This window comes from Lactuca sativa, chromosome 7, assembly GCF_002870075.4.
Source record: "Lactuca sativa cultivar Salinas chromosome 7, Lsat_Salinas_v11, whole genome shotgun sequence".
Lineage (NCBI taxonomy): Eukaryota > Viridiplantae > Streptophyta > Magnoliopsida > Asterales > Asteraceae > Lactuca > Lactuca sativa.
The window spans coordinates 94,796,659-94,809,668 of record NC_056629.2 but is presented as its reverse complement, the minus strand read 5'-3'; positions in this window follow the sequence as shown (position 1 = coordinate 94,809,668).

Sequence of the window (13,010 nt, the reverse complement as noted above, 5' to 3'; positions counted from 1 at the left end):
CGATGCAAGGTTTAGTGAAGACGGAGCAGTCAAGACTCGTCTTTTATTTTGATTACTTGTTGTAATGTCTTATTTCTATGAAAGAACTCACATGTATTAAACTATTACTATTAATGCAATGGATGATGTTGTTGCTTGTTTACTACTTTACATTGTTGTGATATATACATGACGTCCTCCGCCCCAGAACGTTTCCGCCGTTCTCGGTTTTGGGGTGTGACAGTAAACTAGCTATATAAACCATAATTTCACTTTTATTGATAATAAACAAAAAAATTTTAACTTGTCCTTATAATGAGAAAATGAAAATAGTGTATCTGGAGATTTCTAAGCAATCTATTAAATTATCATAACTCCTATGTAATTGCTTCCAAAATTTGATCATCGAACCATGCTACCGAAATGTATATCTCACGATCAGATTCAGCTCACTCTTCTTAAGCTTGCTTCTTTCTCTTAGATCCTGCAATACCATGAAAATGTGATCATCACATCATGTATTAAGAGTCTATGAATATGAAATTATTATAATAATGGAATTAGATAATGGATATACTTGAAGTAGAGTAACATGACTTGAATTTACCATCTCTACGATCTTTCAGGTTATCTGGGCAGCTTCAGAACCAATGTCCCTGCACTTGGCAATAGAAACATACGGACTTTTTAGGATTAACACATGGAACTGTCTCAGAAATAGCCATTCTCTTTACCATATATTCAAACAGTTTGACCTTCGCTGATCCCTTTTCTCAACCACCATTGTTGCCATTGTCAATGTCCATGGAAACTTTGGAATCATATCCTTCAAAAACATTTGTTTCATTTGTGCTCATAAGCATTTATACTTCAACAACAATAAACATATGTTTAAATCAATTAGGCATTGTGGTCGTTCATACAAAAATTCTCAGTGAACGGACTATATGACTCAGGAAGCGAAAGAAGAACCAAATCAATGGCTTGCTCCCTTGGGAACAAGACACCCATCTTATCCAATTTGTCAATGTACGATTTGATTTCTAGAATATGCACACATACATAATTCCCATCTTGATGTCTACTTGTCAATAGGGCTTGAATAGTTTTATATCTTTCAACTGCAGACATGTGGAGAGTAATTGGAAGAGAGGAAGATTTAACAAAGCATTATCTCCATTTTCATCATTATTAGAAGAAAGGAACAAACTTTCACCTTTATTAGAATGTGGAAGATCATCTTCAGATGGAAGAGGAAAACCACATTGGGGAAGACCATTGTTGTCTTGACTTGACATTTATAATTGCAGAAAAGAGAATTCATGTTAGATGATATTAATCCTTAATTATTAACCTATAAATTTAAACTAAGGCTAGGATCCATATTTTCGATTCAAACTTTGACGAGGGATGCCGTAATCAAATTCTAATATATTTTAGGTAGGTAAGGTTTTTTCTAGTTTTAGTCATATGAAACAGCTAGATCTTTTGAGATTCATTTAATTTAATAAATGGCATGTTTAGTCTCAATTACGCTCTCACTTTTGTGATTGGGATGCCGAGGATAAAAAACAAGATCTGAATAACCATGCAAATTAGTTTGGTACTCTCGATGTCATTTACCATCTCATTTTATATGCCGGTTAGCCACACACGCTCCGTTAATCAACAAAAATTTTCGAGACGCCCATTACCTCTCTTTATTAGTCCCTCATTAGTGTGTCGGTTAACCAAACACGCTCCAGTAACGACTTGTAAAGTGTAATGTGCGATTTCATGGATTAGCATCCAAATTCACATTTTCCTAAAGTAAGTAAGAGTGGGATTTTAGAAAAGAGTTTAGTTACATTTTATCATTATAATTTTAATGAGGTTATGTCCTTTCAAACCTATTCAACTAACGACCCTCCTCCATACAAGAGAGCGGTGGGTAAGAATGGATACCCAATGACGGTCATTTTATAGACTGCTTCCTTAAACTCTACATATAGTATGGCTTCATGAATGTGGCGTACTAGTGGTTTGACTGAATTTCTTAGACATATAATATATATTTAACTTTTAATTATATACATAGTTTAGTGTGTATTTTAAAACATTTTAAAATTCCAAGGGTTTAATATTTTAAAAAATTAAACTTTTAGTTTAATTAAATTTTAACCATTTTATGGATTTATTGATTATCTTTTAATTAATCACTTAATTCAATTGATAATAAGATCAATAAGGATGTGTTTTAAGCTTTTCAAAATATTAGGGTTTATATTTTAAATTTTGAAAATTAAGAAATTAATTTAATTTAAAAAATAAACCAATGACGAATTCAAGGTAAGGATATCCAATTGCTTAGATTGTTAATCCGTTTTGCTTAATTAAAACATTATTTAAGGTAAATATCCTAATCCATTCATGATATATGCCAAAAATCTGAATTTGCAGGTGAACACGCCGTGGTGGAAGAACACCACACCATGTTTGTGGATCAAGATGATGATTTTGTTTGCTTCTCCTTATTCAAGTTCAACCATTGTATCAATTCAATAGATACTAAGCCTATGCTCTAATACCACTGTTGGGAATTATGCAAAACATATAAATCTATATGTGCATGCAACCTTAGAAAATTTTGATCTACGTTTTCTCTAACTGAATATATAATTTGAACAACAAAACAGAAACCTTAAAACTCTAGTAAATAATCAAAAATACATAATTAGAGTTATAAAAGTCATACATTGATTTTTATATAGTAATAACAATGTAAATCCTTGTGTTGTTGAAGCCTTGAGAGCAAGAATTAGAAATTTCATGCCTCTAATGGTTCACACCCAACACTGGCAATGGATGGTAATTAAGAAAGATGAAAGAGGATGAATTTTTAGCCTAACCCTCTAGGGAATGTGTTTTTTCCGAAAATCATAGGGTTATCCCATATTTATAGTGCAGTTAAAAAACCCTAGATAAACCCAAATGCAAGATATCCTTAAATCGGGCAGTTATCCACTTTCATGTTTACCTAGCAAAGACTATCCTATAAGCCCTAAGCCATAAGAAAACCGTCCATCGCCTATGTAGTGTTCTAGATTACCCCTTGCTCAACTATTGAACAATTACATTTCAATCCGTACACTTTTAATTATTTCATTTAATCCTAAAATTAATTCCAATTGATTTCTAATTAGATATTAGTTAAAAATTACCATTTCTAATTAATATATTATTTTCATAATATATTAACAAATCATTCATTTTAATTTATTAATCAAGTAGTAAATCAAAACTCTCTTTCCAAATATCATCCTATCTAGTTGCTAGTCATGAGGGCAACCCAAAAGGACTGTGTTACTATCAATTTAAGTATATACCAATTATAGTTATGGGCTTAGACACCTAATCCAATAAATAACTCTCGACTATCCATGGCGAACCGGTCGATATCACCCCTAATCCTCTCCTGCTTCCACTTCTCCTTTTGAGCTCCCTCTGCCCATGCCTCTCTAATCAATCCTAAATGTGGGGAATCAATAGATATCCTCATACACACCTCCACAACCGAAGACCCATCCAACTTGTGGCTCTGCTACCCCATTTGCTTTACCCGGATGATAAAGGATCTCGCAGTCATAATCCTTGACCATGTCCAGCCACATGTACTGCTCATGTTCAGGTTCAGTTGATCTATAAGATATCTCAAACTGTTGTGTTCCATGTAGACCGTAGACGGAACCCACATAGATTATTTATCCAAATCTTGAGAGTAATACCACTGCACCTAGTCCAGGTCATGAATTGTAACAGTCCGAAATTCAGGTGCATCTCTTAAAGCCTTCTTTTTTATCAAGTTGTCAAGGTTAGCCCCTAAAGGAAAAAGTATGGCAATTGAGTACGCTGGGCATACTGAAGAGTACGCTTTGCGTACTCATCAGCTTATTTTGGACGCGAACTCGCCTAGGTACGTTGGGCGTAACCAGGGTTACGTTGGGCGTAGCTGGCCCAGATGCAAAACCCTAATTGTAACTTGAGGTCTATAAAAGGAATGATATGGTATAGTCCCCAGCTACCATTCCACAAAGAGAAACCCTAGGAGAGCAATATCATCGTTCTTAAGCTTGTGTGTGAGTGTTCTTGAGCTAGAAAGTGCCTTTGTGTGATAGTAAAGAAGAAAAGGAGGTTCTTGTTGAGGTTAGAAGTTGGAGTATAAGCTTGGATCTGAGTTCTACAGAGGGTAGGGCTTCACTTGGAGGTAAAAAGCTCAAATCTTTCCTTATCATTTCTTATTTGTTCTTCATGGACCAACTTTAAGAGTTTTTTGTCCCAAGGTGGAGACTTTATGAACAAATGGTCTCCATAAGCTTAGATATGTCCTATTTCAAAGTAATATGAGTTGTGGGTTCATAAAAATCCAATCTTGGATGTTAAGATTGAGCCATGCATGAGTTTAGGGCTTAATGGAGAAAGAGGTTATATGTTTGAAGTGACTGGTGACCTTTACAGCCACACAAAGGCTTAAAGGTTTCGACTTTATGGCTTAGGAGGCATTAGAGAGCTTAGATCTGGAATATGAGCCTAGGTCTTAATAGATTCAGACTAAAAAATGAAGTATGAAACTGGAATCTACGCTGGGTGTAATCCCAGTACGTGCCGCGTAAGGGGTCTATTCCCCCGATTCTGGTTAGCCGGTGTACGCCCCGCGTACACAAGTTGGTATGCCCCGCGTACTGCTTGTTGTTGACTTTCATTGACTTTTAGGGTTTTGGTCAACATTTGCACTTTTGGGTCAAGGAGGGGTAAAATGTAGAGACTAAATGTTGTAAAACTCGAAGTGTTTGTTTCTTCAGTTTTGCATGTTAGTTATTTTACTAAGTCTTCATTTGTGTGAAGCGTATAGTTCTAGACTTACTATATTTTCTGTACACTCAGGTTGCCTATAAATAGGGACCGAGGTTAGAAGTAAAAAAGGAACTTGAGTATTCATTCTGCTTAAAACTTTATAATCAGTTCTTCATGAATATAAGATCTGATTAATATTTACTCTCTGTGTTCATACTTTTCATTCATTCAATCGTGATTGCTTTCTAAATCTCGATAACAATTCTCTTCAATTGGTATTAAAGCAGGATTTAAACTGCATTGATCTGATTTTCGTTTTAGAATCATTTGTTTTTTGAGTAGTAACTTTACTCAAAATTTTCCGCGCATTCTGGTTCTGAAAATCTCTCTTGATCTTCAAATTTGAATCGATTCTGCCTTTGAATTGTTTAGTCAAGTGATCAATTAGCAATCGGTGATCATTTCATTTGCACAATTTACAAATTCATCAAGTTTTTCAAGCTTTCTAAAATTCTCGTGTTCATCAATGGCGAACTTCAACATGAATACCATGACTTCTTTCTCTCACTTACTTGGTTCTTCAACCAAAATTACAATGTTAATCCCTGAATACTATGATCAGTGGGCTGATAGAATGGAGGATTACTTAAATGGAATTGATGAAGAACAAATTGTATCAATGGAACAATTCAAGCTCCTGCAAATGTTCAACCAATTGGACAATCTGCTACTTCAAGTGAAGTTACTAAACAACAAAACCGCTTGAAGAAGAACGAGAAGAGATGTATGAGGGAACTAAGAGGTGATCTACCTTGTTTGGTTTACAATTACATTCGTAGTTGTAGAACAGCCAAGGAAATTCGGATCACACTGAAAGAAAAGTATCAAGGTAGTGAAAAGACGAAGATCAACTTTGTTAAGCAATGTCTTGTTGAACTTAAGGAATTCAGACAAAAGGATGCTGAAACTTTCGAAAACTACTATGATCGTCTGAATGAGATTTGTTATCGTTGCAATAGGTATGGAATCACAAGGTCTCTCATGGAATTCAATCTAAAATTCATCATGGGCCTTCAGAAGGAATGGCGAAGTGTGAGTATGATGATAAAGAATCAACAAAGTTTTGATACAACTAGCTTGAATGATCTCTACAAGCAGTTGAAAACACATGAAAGTGAAGTTACAGAAATGTTTGAAGAATCAAAATAGAGTCTAGGAGGTCCTTTGGCTTTGGTTTCAAAGATTTCAGAAATTGATACTGATGAAACAGAAGGATCAGACAATGAAGGTTTCTTAATGAATTATGATGATGAAGTAGTGGCATTCTACTCATACAATAGAGTTAAGAAATTTTTCAAAAAGCCTTTCAATCGAAAAGGAAAGCCAAATGATGCGAAGAGTGGTTTCACAAAAGCTGGAGGTGTGGAAAAGAAGAAATTGGAAAAGGTTGAAGAAAAGCAAAAAGATGCGAAGGATGTAAAGAAACTAAAAGGTGATTCTGGAATTTATTGTCATTATTGCAATGGTGCAAATCACTTTGCAGCTGATTGCATGCTGAGAAAGAAAAAGGAGAAGAAGAGCAAAATTAAAGATGAAGCTTACTATTCAGAAAAGCTTGAAGAGGTGCGTGCGAAGGCAAAATGAATGTCATTAGTTGCGAAAGGAGAATATGATGAAGAAGAAAGTGGAACATATCAGATCTAGTCTTCAGGATCTGATGATGAAGAAATGAGGCATCCAACTCATGGTGTAATGTTCTCAATCTATGAAGACAGGTCGATGCTTTGTGTCCAAATCCACTGATAAATCTTCAATGACCACCAAGGTACGTGCTATTCTTGAATCTTTTATTATTCCTTTATCTGCTTATGATGCTGAAATTACTTCATTTGATGATACCGTGGCTTATTTTGGTTCTGTTATTGTGTCTGCTAGTACTGAATAAATTTGCAACTAGTTGAGACAAGGAGAGAAGTAGAAATAAAACGAAGCAGAGTAGATAAACTTGAATTACAGATGAAAAATGTAAATTATGATAGGGACAATCTTGAAAAAGAAGTTAGGTTGTTACTAGCACAAAGAAACTTTTACTGTAACTCTGCTAAACGTTTGTATGCAAAATTAACAGCTTTACATCATGCATCTAAAATTAGCAAAGAACAACATAGGAAACTTTTACCTTTTCTTGAATATGAATGCGAAAAAGTTGATGTTGTTTCTTGTGACTGCGAAAACACAATTGCTCAATTTGACAAAATACCTAATGATAGATTCGCATATGGTATTGTCAAAATTGATGAATTGTTGAATGCTGATGAGTTGGTTAGTATTATCAATGAAATTTTGACAAATAATGAACAAGTGAAAATATTAAAGAAAACTGAAACTTCAACTCTCGATTTTCAACTCAATTATGCTGATGTCAATGACAATTCAGATAATGTGAGTGAAATCAGTGAGATCGAAGAGGAAGAAGAGGTCGACTGTTCTAAATTGTCAATCGTTAATATCACAACTAAGGTTAAAGGTAAATAAATTATAGTTGATTCGATAGTAAAGGATGAAAATGATAAACCCTCTACTTCGCAACATAGTAATTTTGATAATGTGGAAGTTGAAAGTTGCAAGAATGATGACACCGATGAAGGCAAAAAGGATGTGAAGGATTCACATGTGACACCTCAACAGGTTGTTGTTGATCAAGTGTTTGGTGATAGAAAAGAATTTGACAAAATTCTTAATGACAATGGTGCACATTATTTGGAAACTAACACTGTGGTTTATCCAAATTTTACATGCACAGATAACACAATTTTTCCAAATCAAGTTATTGTCACAATTGGGAATGTTGAGAAAATTAAACATGAATTCAACAAAATGGTTGAAAATGATAATCAAAGGTCAACTACTGAAGGTTTCTTTCCAAATCAAAATACAGTAGAAAACAATTTAACTCAAAATTCTTATGTTTTTCAAGGGCAAAAATCATCACAAAAATGGGTGGTGAAACGTGAAAAAGAAAACAAAGTTTTTGAAAGAAATGAAAAACCAAATATGGAAATGAAATTAAATTCTCATGATTTTTTATTGGTGGTTGGAAATTATTCAACAGAAAATAATGTTTCAAAAAGAAAAGCAAGAAAAGCAATCTTTTGGCAAGTTGTGTCTAATGATAAACCAAAAGTTGAAAAAGCACAAATTTCAAAGACAAAATCATCAAAATTTCAGAGAATAAATAATCAAAAGGATACAAGTTTTCACAAACCAATACATTTTGTTGACAAAATTCCAATGAACAATAATGATAAATTTGTTCGGAAATATGACAACATTAGAAAATATGAGAATTCGCAAAAATTTGTGAATGATAGTAAGTTTCACAATGTCAGAAAATTAACGAATAATTCATCAACTTTGAATGTCAAAAATCAAGCAAAATCAAAAATTTCACCTAAACAACCAAATTTTCCAAATCTTTCGATCTTAAAACCGACCAAAGTTTCGTATACAAAAGGAAAATCTGATGTATGTACGATCAACAGTTGCCTTGAATGGGAAGGAAGACAATATCAAAATGGGAAATTTTTAGAGCAATAGATAAAGACTGCATTTGACAAGTTTGTGAATAACTCTTCTACTGGTAGTTCATCATCTCATGATTCGCAAGTTCTGGTACAAAAATGGAAACCAGTTATAAAAGTTGCAAATGTTGTGAAGGATGAGATGAAAGTCAATGGAAATCCAAAACTATTGAACAACTATATTTCAATATCTAGATCTGATGATGTTGATATAATTGATAGTGTCACAGACAAAGTGAAAACATGGTTTTTAAATTCAAAGCATTTGCTCAAAACTACTAATGAAGGACCCAATAAGTCTTGGGTTCCTAATTTTTTTCAATAAATACAGGTGATGTGTGACGAGCAATATGATGCGAAATGGTATATTGATAGTGGTTGCTCTCGTCACATGACTGGAAGAAAGGAAAACTTGCAAGATTATCGAAGCTTGGAAAATGCAGGAGTAGTCAAATTCGGAAATAATCACAAGTGCCAAGTGAAAGGATATGGAAAAGTCACAAATGGACAATTCACCGTTAACAGGGTTGCTTATGTTGAAGGTCTTCAACATAACTTGATTAGTGTTTCGCATCTAGTTGTGGGTACTGGAAATCAGGTTGTGTTTAACGAAGAAGGAAGTATCATTTCAAACGCGAAGTCAAATGAAGTACTTCTCAAATCCAAAAGATATGGTGACATGTTTACACTAGACATCAAACCAATCGTGGACAAACTAACTGTGTGCTTACTATCAAAGGCCTCTACTGATGTTAGCTGGCTCTAGCATAGAAGATTGTCGCATTTGAACTTTCTCAATATTAACAAACTTGTCACTGAAGATTTAGTTCAAGGTTTACCTATACTAAAATTTGATAATGATACTTTGTGTATAACTTGCGAACAAGGAAAACAACATAGAAAAGGTCATCCAATTGTGATAGATTCAAAAATCGTGGAACCTTTGGAACTTCTTCACATTGACTTATGTGGACCGTCGATTGTTGCTACAATCAATAAAAAGAGGTACATTTTAGTTATTGTTGATGATTTTTCTCGGTTCACATGGGTATTTTTTCTCAGGTTAAAATCTGAAGTTGCTCAGACGATGATTTATTTTATCAAAAAGATTGAGATTAGTCTTAAAAAGAGTGTTCGCATAATTAAAAGTGACAATGGTTCTGAGTTTAAAAATCAAACACTGGATTTCTTTCTCACAGGCAAAGGCATTTCACATAATTTCTCATCACCATATACTCCACAACAAAATGGTGTGGTTGAAAGAAGAAATAGGTCTTTATGCGAAGCAGCCAGAACCATGTTAGCATATGCGAACTTACCTCGATTTCTTTGGGCTGAGGCTGTATCGACTGCATGTTTTACTCAGAATCGGTCATTCATTCATCGCAGATTCAACGTCACTCCATATGAAATATTCAACAATCGAAAACCTAATGTCAAATGTTTCCATGTTTTTGTTTGCAGGTGTTTTATAATGAATCTAAAAGATAATTTGACCAAGTTCCAAGCTAAAGCTAATGAAGACATATTCTTAGGATATTCGCAAAATTCAGTTGCATATAGGGTGTTAAACAAGCGAACAGGAAAAGTTGAAGAAACTTTCAACTTGACCTTTGATGATTACTATCTTAAACAAACGAATAGTAAATTTGAAAATAAATCAATTCTTGTTGATTCAGATACTCAAATTGATAATTCTGAAATAAACGATTTTGATTATGACTTAATTTTCGGAATTCCGGACATGGCAATTGATGCGGAAGTTCATGCTCCTGATAATCAAACATCAGAATCCTCAAAACATACTGATGATTCTACAATAACTACAAGGTCAATATCTTGCGAAAGTGTGCCTGAAGTTCGTATGGAGGGGGAGCCTACGATCACCAATGAACAAAGACAGCAAACTTTCGATGGGGAGAATGAAAATATGACTCATCAAGTTGAGGGGGAGCATTCACAATCTCAACAGGATCATCAAGTTGAGGGGGAGCATTCTCAATTTCAACAAGAACATCATTTTGAGGGGGAGAATCAAGATGAACATCATGTTGAGGAGCAGCATGATGCAACAGAGCAAATTAATCTTGATGAAAATGATGAATTTCATGAATTAAATGATAATATTTCTATTGAAGGATCTGAAAATGAAGATATGTACGAAGATACACCATTGGAATTTAATCCTGATTTTCCACCACTTGAGAAATGGACAAGGAATCATCCCAAAGAACAGGTGATTGGGAATCCACAAGATGGTGTGTTGACAAGAGCTCAAATTTGTGCGAAAAATGAAGTACTAAATGCGAACCAAGAATTATGTATGTTTAATGTCTTTATTTCGAAAATAGAGCCAAAGATAGTAAAGGATGCTATGGAACACTCAGATTGGGTTGTTGCTATGCAATCTGAACTGGCTGAATTTGAACGAAATAAGGTTTGGAGATTAATTCCCAGGCCTTCTGATGTTTCAATTGTCGGATTAAAATGGATTTTTAAAAATAAAACCGACAAAGATGGTAATATTGTTCGAAATAAAGCTAGACTAGTTGTTAAAGGCTATTCGCAACAAGAAGGAATAGATTATGAAGAAACATTTGCTCTTGTTGCAAGACTCGAAGCAGTTCGCATATTTTTAGCTTATGCAGCTCAAAAAGACTTTGATGTTTTTCAAATGGATGTTAAGTGTGAATTCTTAAATGGAGAACTAGAAGAAACAATTTATGTTGAACAACCACCAGGATTTATAATTGAGGAACATCCTGATCATGTCTACATTCTAGACAAAGCAGTTTATGGGTTAAAACAAGCACCAAGAGCCTGGTATGCAACACTGATAAATTTTTTGAAACAATCTAAATTTAAACAAGGATCAATTGACCCCACATTGTTTCGCAAGAAAGTTGGGAATCATCTCATGTTTGTTCAAATTTATGTTGATGATATTATTTTTGGCTCAACTGACCCAACATTGTCAATTGAATTTGAAAATCTAATGAAGAGTCAATTTGAAATGAGTGTGATGGTAAAAATTAATAATTTTATTGGTTTAAATATAAGACAGAACAGGGATGGAATTTTAATCAATCAAGAAAAATACACAAAGAACTTGCTTGAAAAGTTTGGAATGACTAACAGCACGAAGCTGAGAGTACCTATGGCAGTGGGAACAAGACTAACTCCTTCATTAGATACCCTTGTTGTTGATTTAACTCTTTATCGAAGAATGATCGGGTCTTTATTGTACTTAACTGCAAGCAGACCTGATATTATGTTTTCGGTATGTAATTGTGCTAGGTATCAAGCTAATCCCAGAGAACCTTATTTAACTGCAGTGAAAAAGTATTTTTCGCTATCTTAAGGGAACAATTCCGTTAGGACTTTGGTATCCTTCAAAATCGGGATTCTTCATTCAAGCTTTTTCAGATTCAGATCTAGGAGGATGTACTTTGGATAGAAAAAGTACAAGTGGTGGGTGTCAACTATTGGATGGGAAGTTGGTGAGTTGGCAATCAAAAAGGCAAACTTGTGTTGCTATATCCACTACTGAGGCTGAATACATTTCAGTTGCTGCTTGCACTTCGCAAATCATTTGGATTCAGAGTCAACTTCGTGATTATGCTATCAATATGAAAAATATTCCCTTGTATTGTGATTCCCAAAGTGCAATTCTCATTTGTCAGAATCCAATACAACACTCAAAGACAAAACACATAGCTCTTCGATATCATTTTATCAAAGATGATGTGGAAGATGGGAATATTGAAATTCATTTTGTTAAAACCACTGAACAACTTGTTGATATTTTTACTAAACATCTTGATGAAAAATCATTTGTAAAAATTTTAGCATGTTTGGGGATGATCGATGTGAATTCAGTTTCAAAATGAATCATTCAAGAATTAAAGGTCCATTCAGCAGCTCTGAGTCAGAATCATTCAGAAGTTACTGTGCGTTAAGAGGCTTCGCATTGCTTTACATTCGCACAACTGGTAACTAAGGTTCAATTTTTTTTTGAGAAACACTTGAAAAATCAAAAATATTTTCTTTTGTTTTGTTTTTATTTTCTAAAATCGAAAACTCCAAAAAGATTTTATTTTGTTATGTTTTTATTTTCGAAAAATTCAAAAACAACAAATTTTTTTTTTAACTTTGTTCTTTAAGTATCGTGTGTTTTTAGTTTTTGTCACGAGCTTAATGCGAAGAGGTCATGCTTATATGTTTCTATGGGAAGGTATCATTTCTTTCTGCTTTGTACTAGTTAGGATGTCCCTAGAAGCATGCTGCAACATGTTGACCCAAGCCTCATATGACTCTATGTGTGAGAAACAAAAGCCTTAATGAAAATATCACATGAAAAGTTCTTCCCAATAAGGCTTATATTCGCATTAGTCAAAAGAGCTACCTTACTCTTCTCATACGAGTAAAGAGTTTTCTGTTTGGTCCAGAACTAACAGAGGTACATTCGATCTTATAACCAATCTTTTTCATCCCAAAATTCTTCACACAAATCACACAAAAAGACGTATCTCCGAGAGGTCTCTGATCAAACCCATCGAGACTTAGATATACAAAAATTTTGTGTTTATGATCAGATATCATGAGTCTGTGATGAAGGTG